At 35.0% G+C, this 21,753-nt stretch overlaps 1 long non-coding RNA gene across 1 annotated transcript; it reads right to left on the bottom strand.

The window, feature by feature from the left end:
* Positions 1 to 522: 522 nt before the first annotated feature.
* LOC116668745 lies at positions 523 to 20,588 on the bottom strand. Its single transcript, XR_004325991.1, has 3 exons — positions 20,578 to 20,588; positions 16,973 to 16,981; positions 523 to 653 (listed from the first exon to the last, which is right to left on the bottom strand). It is a non-coding gene; the product is annotated as an uncharacterized LOC116668745 (long non-coding RNA).
* Between the last annotated feature and the right edge of the window lie 1,165 nt (positions 20,589 to 21,753).

Below are 21,753 nucleotides of genomic sequence, written 5' to 3'. Positions count from 1 at the left end.
GAGAGACTGTGAATAGAGATAGAGTATACTATAAAAGGGAAATAGAAACTATAAATTGGAACCAATTAAAAATTTAAAAAAACTCAATGGCTGAGATAAGAGCTGGGCTAAAGGCAGTCAAAAGCAGACTAGACAATGCAGAGGAACAAATGAGTGGCTTAGAAGACAGGATAAAAGGTAACGTAGAAGTCACCCAATCAGAACAGCAGAGAAGCAAGTAAAAACCAATGAAAGCAATATAAGGGACCTATGAGTTAACATAAAATGTGCCAACATATGCATAACAGGGGTCCCAGAAGGCGAAGAAAGAGAAAAGGATGATTGAAAAGGTATTTGAAGAAATCATGACTGAAAACTTTCCAAACCTAAAGAAGGAAACAGATATGCAGGCAAAGTTCAGAGGGTCCCAAACAAGAAGAACCCAAACAGAACTATACCAAGGCATATTATAATTAAGATGGCCAAAGTTAAAGATAAAGAAAGGATACTAAAGACAGCAAGAGAAAAACAAAGAGTTACAAGGGAAGCCCCACAAGGCTTTCAGCTGATTTCTTTACACAGACACTGCTGGCCAGAAGAGAATGGCAAGATATATTCAAAGTTCTCAATGAGAAAAAGCTGCAACCTAGGATACTCTATTCTGCAAGACTATTCTTTAGAGTGGGAGAAATAAAAAATTTCACAGATAAGCAAAAACTAAAAGAATTCAACAATACTAAAACAATACTAAAAGAAATATTGAAAAAGTCTACTCTAAATAGAAGCAGGAAGCTATAGAAACAAGAAAATCATAATTGGAAATGCGATAACTACAATGAGTTGCAAGAGAGTAGACATGAAATATTTTTTTAAAAAAAGACATCAAAATGATAAAAGGTATGAGAGGTGAGCAAGAAAATACAGTTTTTTTTCCTCTGTCTTTTATTCCTCATTCTTTTTTGGATGCATTTGAGCCTATATGACTCTCAGTCTAAAGTAAACAGATACAGTTAGGGGTTAACATACTTGAAAAACAGGGAAGCCATAAATCAAAAGCATACAATAGAGTCACAAAAATCAAAAAGAAACCAAATTAATACAAAAGAAAATTATCAAGCCACAAAAGGAAAAACAAAAAGGTGAAGAAAGGAACAAAGAAGAAATACCAAATCAACTAGAAAACGAAGTCCAAAATGTCAATAAAAACACACTGATCAATAATTACTATAAATGTCAATGGACGAAGTGCTCCAATCAAAAGACACAGAGTGGCAGATTGGATAATAAACAAAAGTTTACAATATGCTGCCTACGAGAGACCCACTTTAGGGTGAAGGACACACATACGTTGAAAGTAAGAGGATGGAAATAGATGTTTCCTGCGAATGGAAACAACAAGAGAGCAGGAGTATCAATACTGATTTTAGACAAAATGGACTTTAAGACAAAGGCCACAAAGAAAGATAAATAAAGACAATATATGATGATCAAAGAAACAATACAAGATGAAAATATATTCATTAACATATATGCACCCAAATAGGAGTACGTAATATATAAAACAAATACTAACAGACATACAGGGAGAAATTGACAGGAATACAATAATAGTGGGAGACTTTAACACCCTGCTAACATCATTGGACAGGTCTTCTAGACAGAAAATCAATAAAGCAATGGAGATAGTGAAGGACACAATAGAACAGTTGGACTTGGTTGATATTTTTAGGTATTAAATTCCCCAAAAATAGATTATACATCCTTTTAAAGTACTCATGGAACATTCTCTAGGATAGACCAATAATCAGCCACAAAAGAAACATCAATAAATTTAAGAGGATAGAAATTATCCCAAGCATGAAATTCTCTGACCACAATGGCATAAAACTAAAAATCAACCAAAAAAAATAAATGTGAAAACAATGACAGCATGTGGATTAACTAACTTGCTACTTAAAAACCAATGGATCAATGATGAAATCAAAGAAGAAATTAAAAAATAGCTTGAGACAAATGACAATGAAAACACAACCACACAAAATCTATGGGATGCAGCAAAAGCAGTCTTAAGAGAGAAGTTCATAACAATACAAGCCCTTCTCAAAAACAAGAACAATCTCAAATAAACAACTAACATACTACCTAAAATATTTATAATAATAATAATAAGAAGAACAACAACAAAAACTAAAGTCAGTAAAAGGAAGGAAATAATAAAGATTAGGAAGGAAATAAGTAAAATAGAGATTAAAAAATAGAAAAAACTCAATCAAACCAAGAGCTGGTTTTTTGAGAGTAAAAAATAATTGACCAACCTCTGGCCAGGGACATCAAGAAGAAAAGAGAGAGGACACAAATAAACAAAATAAGAATAAAAATGGAGAAATTACAACCAACACAGAAATACAAAAAAGTCATAAGAAAATACTATGAACATCTGTAAGGCAATAAATTAGACAACTTACAAGAAATGGACAAGGTTCTAGAAACATATAGTCCACTAAAACTGAATCAAGAAGAAATAGATCATTTGAACAGAACAATCACTAGAAATGAAATAGAATCAGTAATAATAATAATAATAATAATAATAATAATAATAATAATAATAATAATAATAATAAAAACCCAAAAACCTCTCTGCAAACTGAAGTCCAAGACCAGACTGTTTCACTGGGGAATTCTATCAAACATACAAAGAATAGTTCATACCAAACCTTCTCAAACTCTTCCAAAGATTGAAGATGAAGGAATTCTCCAAACTCATTCTATGAAGCCACCACCACCCTGATACCAAAGCCAGACAAAGACACTACCAAAAAAGAAAACTATATCTTTGATGAACACAAATGGAAAAATCCTTAACAAAGCATTAGCAAACAGTATCCAACAACACATGAAAAAGATTATACACCATGATCAAGTTGGGTTCATCCTAGGGAGAGAAAGATGGCTCAACATGTGCAAATCAATCAACAAGTTACACCACATCAACAAGAGAAAGGACAAAAAAATCACATGATCATCTGAATAGAAGCAGAAAATGCACTTGATAAAATTCAACATCCATTTATTATAAAAACTCTGATAGAAGTGGATATAGAGGGAACATATCTTAAGATAATAAAAGCGATTTATGACAAACCTACAGCCAACATAATACTCAATGGTGAAAAGCTGAAGGTCTTTCCACTAAAGTCTGGAACAAGACTAGGACACGCTGTCTCACCACTTCCATTCAATACAGTATTAGCAGTCCTAGAAATAACAATTAGACAAGAAAATGAAATAAAAGGGATCCAAATCTGAAGAGAAGAAGTAAAATTGTCATTACATGCAGATGGTATAATACTGCATATAGAAAACCCTAAAGACTCCACACACACACACAAAATACTTCAGCTGATAAAAGAATTTGAAAAAGTTGCAGGATACAAGATTAACATACAGAAATCAATAGCATTTCTGTACACTAACAGTAGAATATCAGAAAAGAATAGTTAAGAAACAATCCCTTTTAAAATTATATCCAAAAAATAAAATACTTAGTGAAAAACATGCATAGAGAACTACAAAACATTGACTAAAGAAACTAAAAATAGCTTAAAGAAATGGAAAGATATCCCATGTTCTCTGATTGGAAGAATCAATATTGTTAAAATGGTCATACTACCCAAAGCAATCTACAGATTTAACACAATCCCTATCAAATTACCCAGGACATTTTTCACAGAACTAGAACAAATAATCCTAAAATTTATATGCAAACACAAAAGACCCAGAATTGCCAAAGAAATGCTTAAGTGAAAGAATGAAGCTGGAGGACTATCCCTCCCAGACTGCAGACAATACTACAGAGCTACAGTAATCAAAACAGCATGGTATTAGTACAAAAACAGACATATGGATCAATGGAACAGACTAGAGATTCCAGAAATAAACCCACAAACTTTTGTTCAATTTATTTTTGACAAAGGAAGCAAGAAGATACAATGAAGTAAAGACAGTTTCTTCAGCAAATGGTGTTGGGAAAACTGGACAGCTGCATGTAAGTCAATGAAGTTAGAATACTCCCTAACACTATACACAAAAATAAATTCAAAATGGCCTAAAGTCTTAAACATAAGACAAGACACTAGAAACCTCTTAGAAGAAAACATACTCAAAACATTATTCAACATAAATCTCAGCAATGTTCTCCTAGGGCAGTCTACCCAAGCAATAGAAATAACAGCAAAAATAAACAAATGGGACATAATTAAACTTATAAACTTTTGCACAGCAAAGGAAACCATAAGCAAAACAGAAAGACAACCTACGTAATGGGAAAAAATTTTTACAAAAATGAGACTGACAAGGGTTTATTTTCCAGAATAAATAAACAGCTCAGACAACTTAATGATAGGAAAAACAAACAACCCAATCTGAAAATGGGAAGAAGATCTAAACAAGAAATTTCTCCAGACATACAAATGGCCAATAGTCACATGAAAATATGCTGAATACTGCTAATTATCAGAGAAATGCAAATCAAAACTATAATGAGGCATCAATCACCTCACACCAGTTAAAATGATCATCATTTAAAAAGTCCACAAATGATAAATGCTGGAGAGGGTGTGGAGAAAAGGGAACCCTCCTAGACTGTTGGTGAGAATGCAGTTTGGTGCAGCCATTATGGAAAACAGTATGGAGATTCCTCATAAGACTAAAAATAGACTTACCATATCATCCAGCAATCCCACTCCTGGACATATATCCAAAAGGAACCTTAATTCAAAAATATACATGCAACCCAATGTTCATAGCAGCATTACTTACAATAGCCAAGTCATGGAATAAACCTAAATATCCTTCAACAGATTCCTGGATAAAGAAGTTGTAGTATATTTATATAATGGAATATTACTCAGCCATCTAAAAGGATAAAACAATGCCATTTGCAGCAACATGGATGGACCTGGAGATTTTCATTCTAAGTGAAGTAAGCCAGAAAAAGGAAAGAAAAATACCATATGATATTACTTATATGTAGAATCTAAAAAAAAAAAAAAAAGCCAAATAAACTATTTACAAAACAGAAACAGACTCACAGACATAAAAAACAAACTTATGGTTATCAGGGCATAAGGAGGTGGGAAGGATCAATTGGGAGTTTGAGATTTGCGGATACTAATTAATATATATCAAATAGATAAACACCAAGTTCACACTGTATGGCACAGGGAACCATATTCAATATCTTGTAGTAACTTGTGGTGAAAAAGAGTATGAAAATGAATATATGCATGTTCATGTATGACTGAAGCATTATGCTGTATACTATAAATTGACATTTTAAACTGACTATACTTCTACGTGTGTGTGTGTGTATATATATATATACACACATATATATACACACATACACATATATATATTACAAAAAACCCAGAAAGTATATAACATTTAAATATAAACATGCTGATTTTTGCCTTTGGTAGGGAAGGTGGTGTCAGAGGCATGAATCATCATCAAATCTCATCGTGTTACTTAGAATTTAATCTTTGATCTGATTCCAGTGGTCTGATTCCATTCGGATAGTAGATGTGTTACCCTAAAATGGAAAGGGAAAAGACCCCAGTTCTTGTTATACCGGAAAGATAAGAATTCAGATAGAAGACAGAAATGTTGTGCAGCAATAGATTTTAAAGGTTTTATTTAGCAAAGAAAATACACCTCCAAGAATGTGAGGCTGGCTGATCCAAGGGTGAATGGCAGTGGTTTTTGTTTGCCCCTTTTCTTATATCCTTGCTTAGATATGGTCTCTTGATTGACAGCTCTTGTCCCTGGAATGCTTAGTCATACTCACCCCCTTTTGCACACATTCTTACCCCCAATGATGCACACAATGGGGGCCAAACCACAATGTTAATTATATTACAATGAGCACTGTGTTTGCCCAGTTAAATCCTACCCCTACTGTGCAATTGCAGATGTTGGGTTCTAACTGGTTTCTTGCTGACACTCATTTAGAGGAAGTAAAGCCCCGTTATGCTGAAAGTGGGCATACTGCCATCTTCCAGACCTCCTCTCTCCTCTAGTGCCCCATTTATCTACCTAGCTACCAGATGGAATTACTCTCAACTACTTGACTTCACAGTGGGCAACTAGATTTGGGACACTTTTCCTACCTATATCTGAGACCCTGTTAATATTCTTACAGTTTTAATATCAGGAAAATACCCTAGCCCCAGGGAATTTCTTCCATTACTCTAAATCAGTGGTTCTCAACTGGGAATGACTTTGTCTCATGGGAAACATTGGACAAGGACAAGAGATGGTTTTGACTGTCACAACCAAGGGGAGGGTGCTACTGGTATCCAGTGGGTAGAGGCCAAGGATGCTGCTGAAAAGTCTACAGTGCACAAGACAGTCACCCACAAAAATTAATTATCTGGCTCCAAATGTCAACAGTGCCAAGTCTGAGAACTGTGCACAGTCTAACTCATAACTGTGAGGACTGGTTTCCTCAGGATATCTCTACAATCATACATAGAGTTGTTTGTATGACTGCCAAGTTGTTTCCTTCCACCTAATTTGCAGGTACACACTTTTATTTATTTATTTATTTTTTGCCTACTGGCAAGGCAGATTTGAGCCTAGAGATACACTGGAGCTAATGACTCAGCACATGTGGTATGTTCTGAATAGCACAAAGCCATTTATTTAGAAATGCCAGTTTCCAGAGGCATGGGGGGTATTGGGAAGAGTGTAGATCAAAGGAGTTGGGGACAACTGTCATCTGCTTAGATGTCCCCCCTCCTGGGATTATTACAGAATTGTAGCATGGCTCAAGGAGTTTGGATCAACAACTATCCTGAGCTTGTCCTACAATGTCACCCACCCTCTAGATAAGAGAAAAAAATAGAAGAAACTGCAAGTAAAAGAGTAACCAACTTCAGCTTCCTCCTGTTTCTGACATAATGCAAACTTTTTAGTAGATTCAACTTATCATTCGTGAAATGATAACCTGCTTAGGTGGTTAACTTCCTTAGAAACCATCCTTCATAGAGCAAAGGTTATCCCAATAAATATTATATCTAGGAATTACAGTTAATCAGAGACATAGCTATTTACTTTAGATCCTAATTTAAACCTATGAACTTGTGTACTCTTTGTTGGTAGCTATTCTTGCATTTTGCATAAATCTTTTTTCAACACATGGCTAAGGGTGATCATGAAATAATTCACTGGATGGTGGTGTTGGAAAGGGGCATAAAGACCGCCTAATCCAACCTTTTGAATAGTAAAGGTCTCTTTTCTAAATTATTTCTGATAGTTGTGGAGCAAGCCTTATTGGGAACTTCTAAGGATAGCAGCTCATGCAAGATTAAATGAATCTTGGTGTTAGAAAAAATTGAACAAGTATTCTGTCTAACCACTCTCAAATTCTTAAATCCTCTCTACAATAGCTTTGACATTCACCTCAGACATTCTTTAACTTAAGAAATATTACTTGAATGTGACTACATTAATTTCCTCATGCACCTTTTATTCAGTACTTCAAGAAATAGTATTTAAGAGTTATCTCGTTTTAAACATTCAGGTGTTAGATTCTGGGAATACAATAGTAAAATGAAGTAGAATGATCCTTCCTTCATGGAATGTTATACTTAAACAACAGAGACATTGCTGGTAAGTGTGAAACTACTACAGAGTTAACATGCTCAGCATAATATGCTCCAAGGAACTGATTTTTTAAAAACGGCTTCCTTGATGAAGTGATATTTGAGATACAATAATAAAAAAATAACAAAGAACTTCATTGCCTCTTGTAATTGAAAAATACCTTGTAAAGCTGGTGTCTATTTTTTGATTGTGGTATGTATAGTTCAATCAAGAAAAAGCTTAAACTTTCTTGTTAAAAAGAATTTCTACCCTTTATCCATCCCTTAAATGCCAGTCACCAAGCTAACAACTTTAAATAAAATTATCTAATTCCATCTTCCCAACAGATTTAGAGATAGCAATTATTTCCCCCTTTCACAAATGAGGAGATGAAATTTAGAGATGTTTAATATCTCAAGTTCACATTGCTTATAAATCAGTAAGCCAGAAGAGAAATCCCATCCCCTAAGGCCACCAATCATATGACAATGTTTGAAAACAGCTATAATATACGCTTGTAATCTTCCTCTGTTCATATTAAATTCTCCCAGTTCCCTTTTAGCACTTTTTTACTTCACTGGTTTTATAATTTTTACCATCCCCGTGTTCTTCCTCCCCTCTCATTTGATTCAGAATGGATTGCAAATTCCAGTCATAGTTTGATCAACATGATGTAAATTGTACTATCATTGCTTTTACTAGATCTTATATTCTCTTGAAGTCACAATTCAGATGACTTTTCTAGTAACCATACCACATTTTGAATCACATTGAATTTCCAATCAGCCAAAATTTTTGTCTTATTTTTAATATATTGTGATGCTAAGCTGGGTCTCTCCCTTATGGTTCATTTGCACTACTTCCATAAGACAGCTGTTTGATTGTAAGGAATTTAAAACTTCTACAAAATTTCTCCTTATATCAGGAAAAATACGTCTCCCTGCACCTACTACCCATTAATCCTACTTCCTTATGATCAAATGTATCTCTCCGTGTGACCACCTGACAGTGAGGATAATAAGAGTTAGCATTTTTTAATGTGCGGTAATAAGGGCTTTCTCTGAATTACCTCATTTTAGCTTCCATTATGTGTTAGGAATGATGGGGTATCTTCTATGAAATAACAGCAACTTCAGGAGATTCTATTACTGTCTAAGGTCCCACAACTGGTAACTGTTAGAGCCAAGATTTGAATGCCTCCTTTGGCTCCCTAACAGACATGTAAATTGGGCTACCAGGCTTTTCTTTCATTTCCCATTCTTTCATTTCTTCATTAAACATGTATTGAATATAAGAGAGAAAAATAAGCTACAGCCTGTACCCTCCACATCTTGTATTTAAGTAAGAAAAATATGCTCCAGAAATATGATGTGATTTAACATGATGTTAGGCATTATGCAATGAAATAACAGAAGGGGAGTCCTCTAAGCTGGACTAAAGTAAGGACAACTTATCTTCTTGGATGACGTATTCCCTGAACTGGGTTCTGAAAGATGAGTGAAAATTACTTGGAAGTGGAGTGGCAGAGAAATGTCAACTAACATACATGGAAAGGCCAGAGAAGGCAGGATCCTTCTTGTGAATGGCCTTTTGCTCAATATTAGAAGATCAGGGAGAGAAAAAAAAAAAGTGCAATTGGTGAAGTAAGCAGATGCTGGGTCATAAAATGCCTTATATTTTCGTGCTAAGGAGTTTGGACTTTATCATGAAAGCTATGGGAGTCATTATGAGATTTCGAAGCAAGGAAAAGGCATGATTAGATTTGCATTTTAGAAAGCTCACTCTGGCAGCAGTGTAAATAATGGATTAGAGGAAAGTAAAACTAGAAGGAAGGAATCCAGCCAGGAGGTTGTTACAGGAATCCAAACAAGACAGGGATGAGGGCCTAAATTAAGGTGGCAACAGTGAGGATATTAAAACTAGACAGATTCATAACTCAAGTGATAGTTTGTAGGAAGAAGCAAAGTGATTTGTTGGTTGGAAAAAAGGAAATAAGGAACAAGAAAGACTCAAGATCACCTCTGGTTTCTGATTTGTTTTCTGTTATCAACTGAAAATAGAGACAAAAAGAAGAAAGTTCAGAGCGGTGAGATGAGTTTTTTGCTTTGTTTTGTTTTTTGTTTGTTTGTTTAACATTTGGGCCTAAGGTGACTGTGGGCATTTGAGTAAATCAGTTTGGGAGCAAAGGATTTTTTCCTGCAACTTAAGTTGGATCTTGTGGTGATCAATGTATGAATAGTAGAGGAAGACATGACTATCGGTAAGAATGCTTTCACTAAGTACATCAAGTGATAAGAGAAGGCCAAGTATGAACATAAGGGAAACAATATCTATAAAGGACTAACCTGGGACTTTGGGAAAATAGGAAGACAAGCAGTAATGTGTTAAGTCACCAAAAGCAAACATGGAGTGTCTCGAGGGAAAAAGAAAATCCTCTAACAGTAATGCCAAAGACAGCAGAGAGGTCAAGATAAAGTCAAAGAAGTCTTCTTGACTGGAATTTCTTTGAAAGGCTAAGGAGAGTCCTTTCAAAGGCCAGAGAGTAAATGAGAAATAAATGAAGCAAATATAAGTTTAGCAATTATTTCAAGAAGCTTATCTGTGAAAGAATGTTAGCTGGACAAGGGAAAAAATTGCTATGTTGATGTTTCTTTGCTTTTTCTTGCTTTGTTTTGCTTTTGAATTATAGCACGAAAGAGTGGATTGAGATGAAGGGGAAGCAAAAAAGCATTTATGGTTGTTGAGATGTTGAAAAGTTCTCATATTTTGATATCTATTTTGTTCTATGAAGAAGGGGGAGAAGTCATCTTCTGAGAGTGAAGGTTACTGGGAATCTAAAGAGCTGGGGGGTAGGGGGAATTTCTGATATTTGAAATAGCCTCTGTGGAAATGAAACTCACTGGGGGTATTGCAAAGGCTTTCCAGTTCAGGTTAAGGACCAAGAGTTGGTAGTGACCTCAATTCATATTGCTTGAATGCTTGAATGATTTCCAGCAATCCTTAGTGGTATCAATCAAAGAGCAGATACTGAGTGCTGGACTGATTTAAAAATGAGCTCCAGGTAGTTAAGTCATGGTGAAGAAAAAAATAGGGAAAAAAAGAAAAGAGAGAAAAGAAGGAATCTGTTGATCAATCCACTCCTCAAATATTTATTGAGAACTAGATACGTGTCTAGGGGTAGGACTAGCAATTAAGAGTAAAATTCTCAACAAGGTGGATGCAGTCTCTGCCCTGTTGAGGCTTTAGGTTATTGGGTCTTGAAGTCCAGTGAAGATAGAGAAGACCATACACTTAATTTCCTATGTCTTTAGGCAGCATTTAGGAACCCACAGTATGAATAATATCACATGTTTTTACTTTAATGTATCTTTATTATTTGACTTCTATATTTTGAACACTTTATTTCCTACATATACAAATTATGACAAGTAACTTTATAATTGTAATAATCTTTACAATATTTCTCATCATCTCAAGCCCATTCTCCAAAGTTAGTAACTTTAAAAAGTTAATAACATTCTCCAAAGTTAGTCAGGGATATTTAGTACATTATCCATGATTGTCATGCTTACATTATCTTCAGAAATCATTATCCCCATGGGTCTTGGAGGTTTTTTCCAGGTGTCAAACATATTCAAAAGAGATTATTTTTGTTTCTTCTCCAAGTAATCCATCTCCTTTGGGTGGCTGGGTGACTTGACTACTCTGTGTAAGATCTGTAGCTGTGATAGAGAGAGAAAGGACACTGGGAGAAGTTTTCCATTATAGAAATATCTCTCATTCCCCTTTTCTTTTTGCATATTCTAAGAAAGTTGCACAGAAAACTTTTTTTTTTAATCAGGATTTCCAAGACCAAATGCCATTTAAAATCCTTTCTGAAATAGGTTAAGATGTAAGTAAGTAAAATAAAATAGTATTTAGAAGGTAATACAAAGAAATCTAACCAAATGTTTTAAAGGATCAATTCAGAGGCAAATTTTATTTGATTTTAACAACTTACTAAATTGCTTTGTATTTCTTAGGATTTTCCCATTAACAACTTAGAGGGAAATTTTCACTTTGCAAATATCTTATAAAATCATGAAGAAAGTGAGAATTGTGTTATATCTGGCCAGGGTAGTAATTTCTGCCTCAAAATGCAAAAAAAAAAAAAAAAAATCAGACATATAGATTTTTGCTCAAAGGAAGAAATCAATCACTTGAAAAGCTAGAATATTTAGAATATTCTAATAGCTTGTGGGTTTTTTTTAACCTGTTTCACTGGTATTTTTGAATAAATTCTAAGTCTAAAACCTTAGTTTATTCAGCTATAAAGGCAAAAAAATTTCACGGAAAGTTGTAACAACCAAATTTTTCATTTTATAATTTAGTAAGAAGTTTACATTAAGGGCACAATACTATGTATATGAAATAAAGTGCTTTGGTATAGAGTAGGAAACCAGAAATTCTGATTGGAGGAACTTGAACATCTTAAAAAAGTTCAGTCTCAAATCTTGATGAGGAAGGATGATTAGGGTCCTTTTACCCCCTACAGGACTTGGATGCTTAGGAGAAGAATGTGGGTCTGCTGATCCTAATTTGTGTTTTAGTTTGGAAAACACTGTGACATAACATAGTATCAGAATTGATGTGATTTGCTGGTACATCTGCTGTCTTAAATATAATAGTTGATTTCAGTGTACTTTCATTCATTTTCCTTTCAGATACTTAATAAAGCAGGTCTGGCCAAAACAAATATGTAAAAAGTTGCATATCCTTGTCTTTAGTTTCATGCTATTTTGGTGTAACTATATATTCAGACTATTTTTTGCTAAACCTTTGTACGTGTGCAAAGGATATTTTAGAGACTGAGAAGGGGTTATTACTCTGCACGTTTCTATCACTATAGTTACTCCTCAGTACATCCAAATATATTAGCTACTCTGGAGTGTTCCAACACACACACACACACACACACACACACACACACACAGAGGCTCCTAGGTTTTACAACATGCACATCACAGTCCCAAACACATCAGTGAAGAGCAAAGGTGAGTAATTTGTTTATGTAGGTAGTGTTTGCTATTGGTACTGTAGTTATTACCAGAGGTTCTAGCATTCACTCTTCCTATTTATTGGCACTTGCAAAAAATCTATATTTAAGATACTAACAACAACATATTAAAACCCTGAAGATGCTAGGAAAGAAGTCCAGCCAAGTCAACCACAAGTAGGATAGAAAAAAAGGGAAACTCCATCTGCTAGGGTTACAGTCATCTATCTTCCTGAAAATCACACTGTTAATTGCTCACTGGAAATCTTTCATTAAAGGAGCTGCAGAAGGACACTTATTTATTGCCTAAGTTTAGGTGGAGAATCAATTTGTAATTTAGCTATTGGTAAGTAGCAAGTGTATTATAGAACTAAAATGATTACCAGACAGAAATAGATTGGCATTTTCTAGCAAAGACAGCAACAGAAACATCAGTCCAAGAAGTATTCATAACGAGGCATGAGAATTTGAGAATTACAGGTACTAGCACAGAAACCTTTGACCCGGTAATCCAGGAACACCTGGCTATACCTTATCTTTAGGGAGAGGGTCAGTATTAATGATATATTGTAATTTTTCAACAAAACATAATTTTTAATAGCTCTGTTAGTAGATTAATCAGGGATCCTTTCTGTAAATAAACTGTGACTTGATCAACCAAATATAAAATAATAAGCAGGATAAATATGTCAACTGTTACTATGATAACAAAAAGATTGTTTATTATTTTATAGAAATTAGATAATTGACATTTAAATAATTTGAAAATTTCCATCAAAATTCTCAGAAATTGTCAATTATGGTTACTGAGTCCAAGCTCATACTGCTCACTGCACAACAGGCCAATGAATTGAGAGATGAGTTGTCGGGGCAAGGAATAGTGACTTTATTCAAATTGCCAGGAAACCAAGAAGACGGTGGACTCGTGTCACATAGAGTTATCTTGCTCAGGTTTGGATGCTAGTTTCTTTTATGGAACAGAGATGGGGAAGTGAGGAGGTAAAGTAAAAAAGGTGATAAGTTGTTGCAAATATTTCTTGGTTCTGGACAGATTCTAGAGGGGATGTGTTAATTTCTGTGCAATCTGGGATCAGGAGGCTGAAGACCAGTTTTAAAGATCTTTATACATTCACATTAAAGCCATTAAGGGCTTTAACAAAAACAAAAAAACAAAAAGAGGAGGGGTGGATAAAGAAATTTGTGGCCACTGCTAGTTTCACCTGGGACTACACAAATTAAGCTAGTTAAGATATGGCTATTAAATTATATTTAATCTGTCATGCAATTATGCTAAAAAGATGTATTGCTTTTGTCAGTGCTTATTAAATATCAGGGGTTATGCTATGTTCTACCCATCCTTATTTTATGTAATTTTTCTTACAGCCTCGTAAGATGAGCATTATTACATCCCTCTCACAGATGAAGAGTCAGAAGACTTGAGAAATTGACTAAATTTCTCACAACCACAGACTTACAATATGCCAGAACCAAGCTATAAACCTATATCCTGTCTAAATATCTGCAATATTTTCTCTAAATGACTTTTGAACACTGGATTTCTGATGAGTAGCATTCTAAATAAATAAGAGATGGGGAGCCTAGCTCTGGTTTCAAATTGCATAAAATATTTGGATATGATGTGAACCTTATACAACTAATTTAAACTTTCAAAATCCCAGTTTCTTCATCCGAAAAAAAAAAGAGGATGATTGAAAATAACTCAAGAAGTTCCTATAATTATTACATGAAATGATCTGCTTGTAACATGCTGGCTGGCAAGTGGTAATATCTCTTGAAATTCACTCTCTACCTAAAGATTTTAAAGAAATATTTATTTTTGATTTTAATTTTATTCCACCTAACTAAAGACATCGGTAATAAAAATCTAAATTAACTTTTGAAATTTCATCTAACCTGTTGGTTGTAGACCTTATAACCAATGTAGGAATACCTGACTGGTATGCATATAAACGACATTTATCAATATATTTTTGTGCTGTCTCATCAGAACACTATGTTCTGCCACCTTCCAGCCACCAAATCAGGACCAAGTCAAATCAATCCTTCTAAACTTCCAGAATCCCAACCTGTGCTCCTAATTTGCTTTATTATTTACATCTGTTTACTTGTCTTGGAAAAATAATGAGACATCAGAATCAGAAGGAGACATCTTTGAAATACATTGTTTATATCATGCTCCCCACCTCAAAGGAAGAAACATCAAGCATTTTGGGTAGAGCCTTGGCAGGTATATTTTTTACAACTTCCCTGGTGACTCTACTGTGTGCACCTATAAACAGCTACCTTTGTAGAAAACTGAGGGCTTTGGAGTAACAGGCTATAATCTCAGCCTTCATACTTTCCAGACATGTGACTTCCCAAGTCATTGAATATATTTAAAATATGGTGATTAAATATATCAATGATTCTTGTGAAGAAAGTAGTTATCATCTTACTTCTCACCTGATAGGAGTTTAACAAACATCATTTCCTTCTCTTCTGGTCATCTGTCTTCACAAATTCCAGACTCATTGATCACTGGTAAAAGAAATCTTCAGTGCAACCCCAGGATTGTGGCTCAGAGAGTTGAAGGGACTTATCCAGTCTCAGACACATACTTGTTGCATTTTGCACATTCTGCTTGCCTGTTGCTTGATTGTTTGCCCCTGTCCACACTGTAGTGTTCAATTCACCCAATGAAAAACTGGTGTTCCTCCTGTTCTTTGTAGGAATCAAGAAGAAAAATAACATCTATTCAGAACCTGTTGTGTGCTAAGTGTTTCAAATGAATTGTAGCATCAAATTTCCATTGTGATCGTATGAAGTAGATATTATCATCCTAGTCTTGTATGTGAGAATACTAAGGTGCACATAATTTATGTAGTATTTCTCCACTGGCATGTAATAGTAAAAGAATTTAAATTTCTGTTCGTCGTTACAAAATCTATGTATTTCTCATTAACCTTTCACCAGACTGTGATTTTTCTTCTCTCTAATGGGATTACTGTATTTTCAGGTAAACCCTTGGGGAGCAGTGAATAATGGTGCAGGCTCCAGGGGAAGACAAGGCTCCTGAGGATCTGTTGCTTCTGCAAGGATTCCAGCCTAAGGCTAACTTTTCTGCTTGCACTGTCTTTAATGCTAAACCAATGACTGGTTTCTGTCCATAACTGTGATCTTACTGGATTACAAACCACTTTTGCAAGCCTCCAGACAAAAGCTGTAAGCTCTCATTGCCCACTGGGAATTCCTCACTAGTCAATTTGACTTTTCCTCTTTGATTAAGAGAAAGTGATGAACAGCCAAGAATATGATTCTGGCTCTGAAGAAAATTCCAAGATATAGTTACATAAATCATACAAAATAAAGAGTGGTAGCACTGAAATAAGTGTCTAATCTCTAATGTTCAGTAATTTATAAGAGCTTGTCAACACTTTATGTTTAACAATGTAGATGCATTTGAGTACTCAAAGTCAGTCTCTGTATAAAAATGCCTCTTTTTTGAATGACAGTAAAGAACTTGTTCTGTGGTTATAAACATAATTATTTTTTTCCTTAACATAAAAAAAATTGGAACTAATGGTACTTTATTACTTACCTTGAAGAAATACTGAGGATTAATTAGATGTGCATAGTGTAATATGAGCTCCTTAGAAAAACAACAGTAGTAAATAATATTTCAATGGAAAATTAATATGGATATAACATGTATATATTAATTATATTCATGTAGATTATTCCTATATATGTACATGTATATTAAATTTACATTTATATATATACATGTTTAATTTTTTCTCTCACACACACACACTCACACACATATATAGATTTGCCTTTTACTTTGGCTCCTGGTTTGCAAAAGTGAAAATACTTCAAGGAAATCCTTTGTGTATTGTGCAGCTCTTTGAGGAAATATCCATTTAAAATGCCTGGAATGTGTGTTAAGAAAAAGAAATGACTTCACATTTTCTCGAGAAGAAAAAGCAATTTCACAGTGTACGAAATGGCTTAGAGTAATATGGATGTTTTTTTCACTGTATTCCTAATTAAGAAAGATTGACACCTGTGAAGGTTTCCAGCCAAATAAAAATCCCAGATTTTAATTAGCTTTTCTAATGGTTATGTTTTCCTGCTAGAAAGACATTTGCAAATCTACCAATTTCTCAGGGAGAGTAACAGAACATAAATAATATTAATGATTATGTTTATTACTTCCATAAGTGTCATGGTATGCAGTCATGCAGAGATAGCACTAGATTAAATAAGTCAATATGCTACAGTGGCTTTTGGCATCCTCTCCTCCACCTTTACAATCTGCTCTTCTAGCTGTTTGTACTGTACCCCTGACTGCCACCCACCAATCCTGACCATTTGCCCCTTGCACATGCCTCTAGGCACTCTCACTCTCTTACTGCCATGCCCCATCCGCATCAATTTTCCACAGATCGTGACCCAGTTCCATGACTTTCTAGCCTCTCTCTCTTTAAAAAACTACAAACCCTGCTTTCCATCATCACTTGTTATAAGGTCAGAATATTGATAAAGTGACATTTTGTTAAATTGAGATACTATACAAAAATCAAACATTTTTAAATCCATTTTATTAATAACTGAATACTGCAGAACACGTTTTTCTTCCACAGGGGTGTTCTTATTTTAACCAGGGAAAAGTGTTAAGTCAAATAATGAATGGCTGATAGTGAGACTTTAAGTACTGCCTTTTCAGTCAGGAACAGGTTGAGATGATATTCAAACCTCATGATAGGTGACAATCCACTTTATATTAGTGCATAACATTTCTGAAAAATAGCAGAGAGAAAAAATATCAATCTTTTATCACATCATGAATCACTAAGAGAATAGATGACTAATCATAGGGTGGAATCTTGAGATAAATCAATACAGGTACATACATCTTTCCCTGTAAGTCTTTGCATAATTGTGTCTATGCAGGCTATACACACATATGCAGACACACACTTGACATGTACTCATGCAGACACACTATGTGCAAACACACATACACCCCAATGTTTATTTTGGTCTCAGCCTGTCCATTATTTTCAACCAGTTTATGTTCTACAGAAAGTCAATCAATTGCATTCACTATAGAGGGATTTAATTAAGTCATTGTGTTGGCTAAAAATAGTCAACCAAGGCCAGCATTCTATCACTGTCTAAACACAGCTATTATGTTTATAGGATTAATAAACTTCTATGGATATATAAAAGGGTCATCTTTATATAAATTTTACAAATTGCCTGAGATTATTTGACAAATACCTTGTCATTTGAAAGCTTACTTTAAATAGGATTGTAGACCTTTATTTGAAAGAACAAGAGATTAGAAAAACCAAAATTAATTAAAGATGATTAAATAACATGTTCTACAAGCTCAGAACAGTTGACTCTTTTCAGTGAACGAGTTGTCATTTGAGACATTCTAATAAATAATATGCAAGTGTTTTATTAAACTGCACAAATAATTTCTAAAAATTGTGTTGAAAAATATTTTAAAATAATTAGAACAATTGAAGTAATCTTTACAATATATTTCATATTTGATATGTAATGATTTAGTATATTGAAATTTCCTCCCCTTTTTCTTAGACTCAGTGGACTTTCAGAGGCCTCTATCTAGCACATTTGGGCATCTTTATATTAAAAGGCTACATCCAATCTATTAATTTAGTGAATACATATGTTAGATAGTTTGAATTAATTTAAAAGATTCAGTGTTACTATCAAGATGGCAGAGTAAGTGGATATGGCGCTCACCTTCCCCAGTATATACATCAAAAATAGACCTCCATGTGGAACACTTCTCACTGAAATATAACTGGAAACTGGCAGAAGGACTACTGTAGAAACAAGGCTATAAGAAAGACACACATGTAATCACATAGTAAGGGAAGAAACATGATTAAGCCAGGACCTGTGCCCCTGGGAGGGGATTCGGAAGAAAAAGAAGAATACACAGGAGACATCCACCTTGGAGAGTGAAAAATGAGAATTATAAATTAGGTACCCTGGCTCTGGGATCCTACACATCGGGGATGAGCCCCCTTGCTGATTGGGAGGCTACTGGGACAAACAGGAGGGAACCATGCTAGTGCAGAGAGTGCATGTGCTGTCTTGCCCTGAATGAGGGCAGAGAGAGGTCTTCTTTAGGGGCTGCTATTTCCTGTGTTCCTTGACACTGCCTTGGGCACTCCCCAGATTGAGACAAGTGAAGGCTCTGACCCTACTCACTTCATATCACAGTGCAGCACTGGATCTAGGGTGGCTGCAACTTGGGTCTAGACTTGACTGTGGGACACAGAGGAGACTGGGTCCCAGCATGGAGCCTGGGTAAGGTGGCAGTGGTCATTGTTGGCTGTTACTCAAGCAGTGCATCAGAAGCAGCCCAGATTTCAGACAGTGACTGCTCTGCCATAGCTCTCCCCTAATACAAACAAAGAGTCCACACAGGCTACCCTGCTCTGCCATGTAACTCCACAATAGAGTCAGGGAAGCAGAGGCTGGGAGCAGTAATCTGCTGTAAGGAACAAAGGGGGACTTGCAACCCAGGCTGCATCTAAGCAGAGCAAGGGAAACAATTGTGGATCCCTGCACAGACAGATTAATGGAGACAGCTCTACCTCTGTCCATGGCCCTCTTGAGCTGAGATTCTACATGGGACCCACTTGCTTGAGTGTTACCCTGTTCTGGGGCAAGGGTCTCAGTGTAGGGAGAGGGAACACATACATTTAAAGGCAACAGAGCCACCTTGGGCCCAAACCTCAGATCTTCTGCTCCAGAAACTTCAGATCACATCCCACCACTGATAGGGTGATGACAGCCACTGAGTAGAGAAGTCTGTCTCGCACCCAGCTCCAGCTCCAGCCCCTCCATCTCCATCCCTACCCCTACCAAGGTGACAGTTTCTAACACACCCTGAGGAAAGATGTGACTTTTGTCCACACAAATCCAGCTCTCCTACCAAAGTCATTTAACATACATAGTCTGTTTAAAGATGCTTCCACATAAGAACACATCTTTAAGACTGCAACAAATAACTACCTCTCCTAAATACATACAGGCAGAGAAAGTTCAGAAAGATGAAAAGGCAAAGGAAGTGCTCTCAATTAAAAGAACAACAACAACAACAAAAAAAAAAAACCTGAAAAAATAAATAATAAAACAGACACAAACAATTTACCAGGTAAAGAATTCAAAGCATTAGTATTAATAATGTTATCTAAATTAAGGAAAAGAATAGCGGTCACCATAAAAATTTTAACAAGGAGCTAGAAAATATTAAAAAAAAAAGACTCAATTAGAAACAAATAATTAAATAGCTGAAATTTAAAAACCACACAAGAAGGAATGAACAGCAGACTAAGAGATTTAGAAGAATACAAAAGTGATCTGGAAAATGATATAATAGAAATCACCTAATCAGAACAGCAAACATAAAACAAATTTTAAAAAAATGAAAACAGTTTAAGAGATTTCTGAGATAGCAATAAGTATACTAATATTCTCATTATATATGTCTCAGAAGGAGAAGAGAAAGAGAAAAGGATCAAAAATGTATTTGAGGAAATTATGGCTGAAAACTTCCCACACTTGAAGAAGGAAACAGATGTCCAGTTATAGGAAGTATATAGTCTCAAACAAGATAAACCCAAACAAACCCACATCAAGACATATCTTGATTAAAATGGCAAAAGTTAAAGATAAAGAGAGAATCCTAAAGGCAACAAAAGAAAAAGTGTCATGTACAAGGGAATCCTCATGGGGCTGTCAGCTGATTTTGCTGCAGATATTTTGCATAAGAAAAGGGAGTGGCATGATATACTCAAAGTGCTGAAAGGGGAAAACCTGCAACCTAGGATACTCTACCCAGCAAGATTATCATTTGGTACTGAAGGAGAGATGAAGAACTTCTCAGACAAGCAAAAATTAAAAGGGTTCATCAAACCTTAACCTACCTTAAAAGAAATGTTAAAGGGTCTTCTCTAAGTAGAAAAGGAGTAAGAATGTATAGGAAAGGAAAAATCAAACTATGAAAGGCAAATATGCAGTAAGAACTGATGATTAACCAATTAATTAAGCCAGCATGAAGGTTAAAAAAAATGTAAAAGTAGCTATACCTACAATAAATAGTTAAGGGATAAACATGAAGGTGTAAAATAGGACATCAGAAACAAAGTGTGGAGGAGGCAAGTGAAAATGGGGATCTTGTACAGCGTGTTTAAACTTAAATGTCTAACAGTTTAAAAAAGTAAATATAGTTATAAGTCAACATATATGAACCTCATAGTAACCACAAATCAAAATCTTACGATAGATACACAAAAATTAAAAAGGAAAGGAAAAGAAGCATACGACAAAAGAAAATCATCAAACCACAAGACAAAAAACAAAGACTAGAGAAGAACTGCAAGAACAACTAGAAAACATGTAATAAAATGGCAGTAAGTACATACCTATCTATAATTACTTAAATGTCAATATATTAAATACTCTGATCAAAAGTCACAGGTTGGCTGATTGGATTAAAAAACAAGACCCTCCGAGAAACAAGAGATTCCCCTCAGAGCTAAAGATACACACAGAGTAAAAGTGAGGACATGGAAAAAGATGCTTCATGCAAATGGAAACAATAAGAAAGCCTATGCAGCACTACTCATATCAGAAAAAATAGCCTTTAAAACAAAGGCTGTAATAAAAGAAAAAGAACTTTATGTAATGATAAATACCAATAAAAGGATATTATACTCATTAATATATATGCATTCAATACAGAAGAACCTAAATATATAAAGCAAATAATAACAGACTTAAAGGGAGAATTTGACAGTGATACAATAAAAGTAGGGGACTTTAACTCCCCCACTTACATCAAAGGACAGACCATCCAGACAGAAAATCAATAAGGCAACAGTGCTCTTAAGTGACACTATAGACCTGTTGGACTTAATAGATATCTACAGGACATTCCATCCAAAGACAGCAGTTACACATTCTTTTCAGGTACACATGGAACAGTCTCCAGGATGTAAACTGGCTGCACCAAATTATATTCTTACTCATAGTGT

Source organism: Camelus ferus, chromosome 14 (genome assembly GCF_009834535.1).
Source record: "Camelus ferus isolate YT-003-E chromosome 14, BCGSAC_Cfer_1.0, whole genome shotgun sequence".
NCBI classification, from domain to species: Eukaryota; Metazoa; Chordata; class Mammalia; order Artiodactyla; family Camelidae; genus Camelus; species Camelus ferus.
Note: the sequence above shows the minus strand (reverse complement) of the source record. Positions and strands in the feature narration are given on the sequence as shown.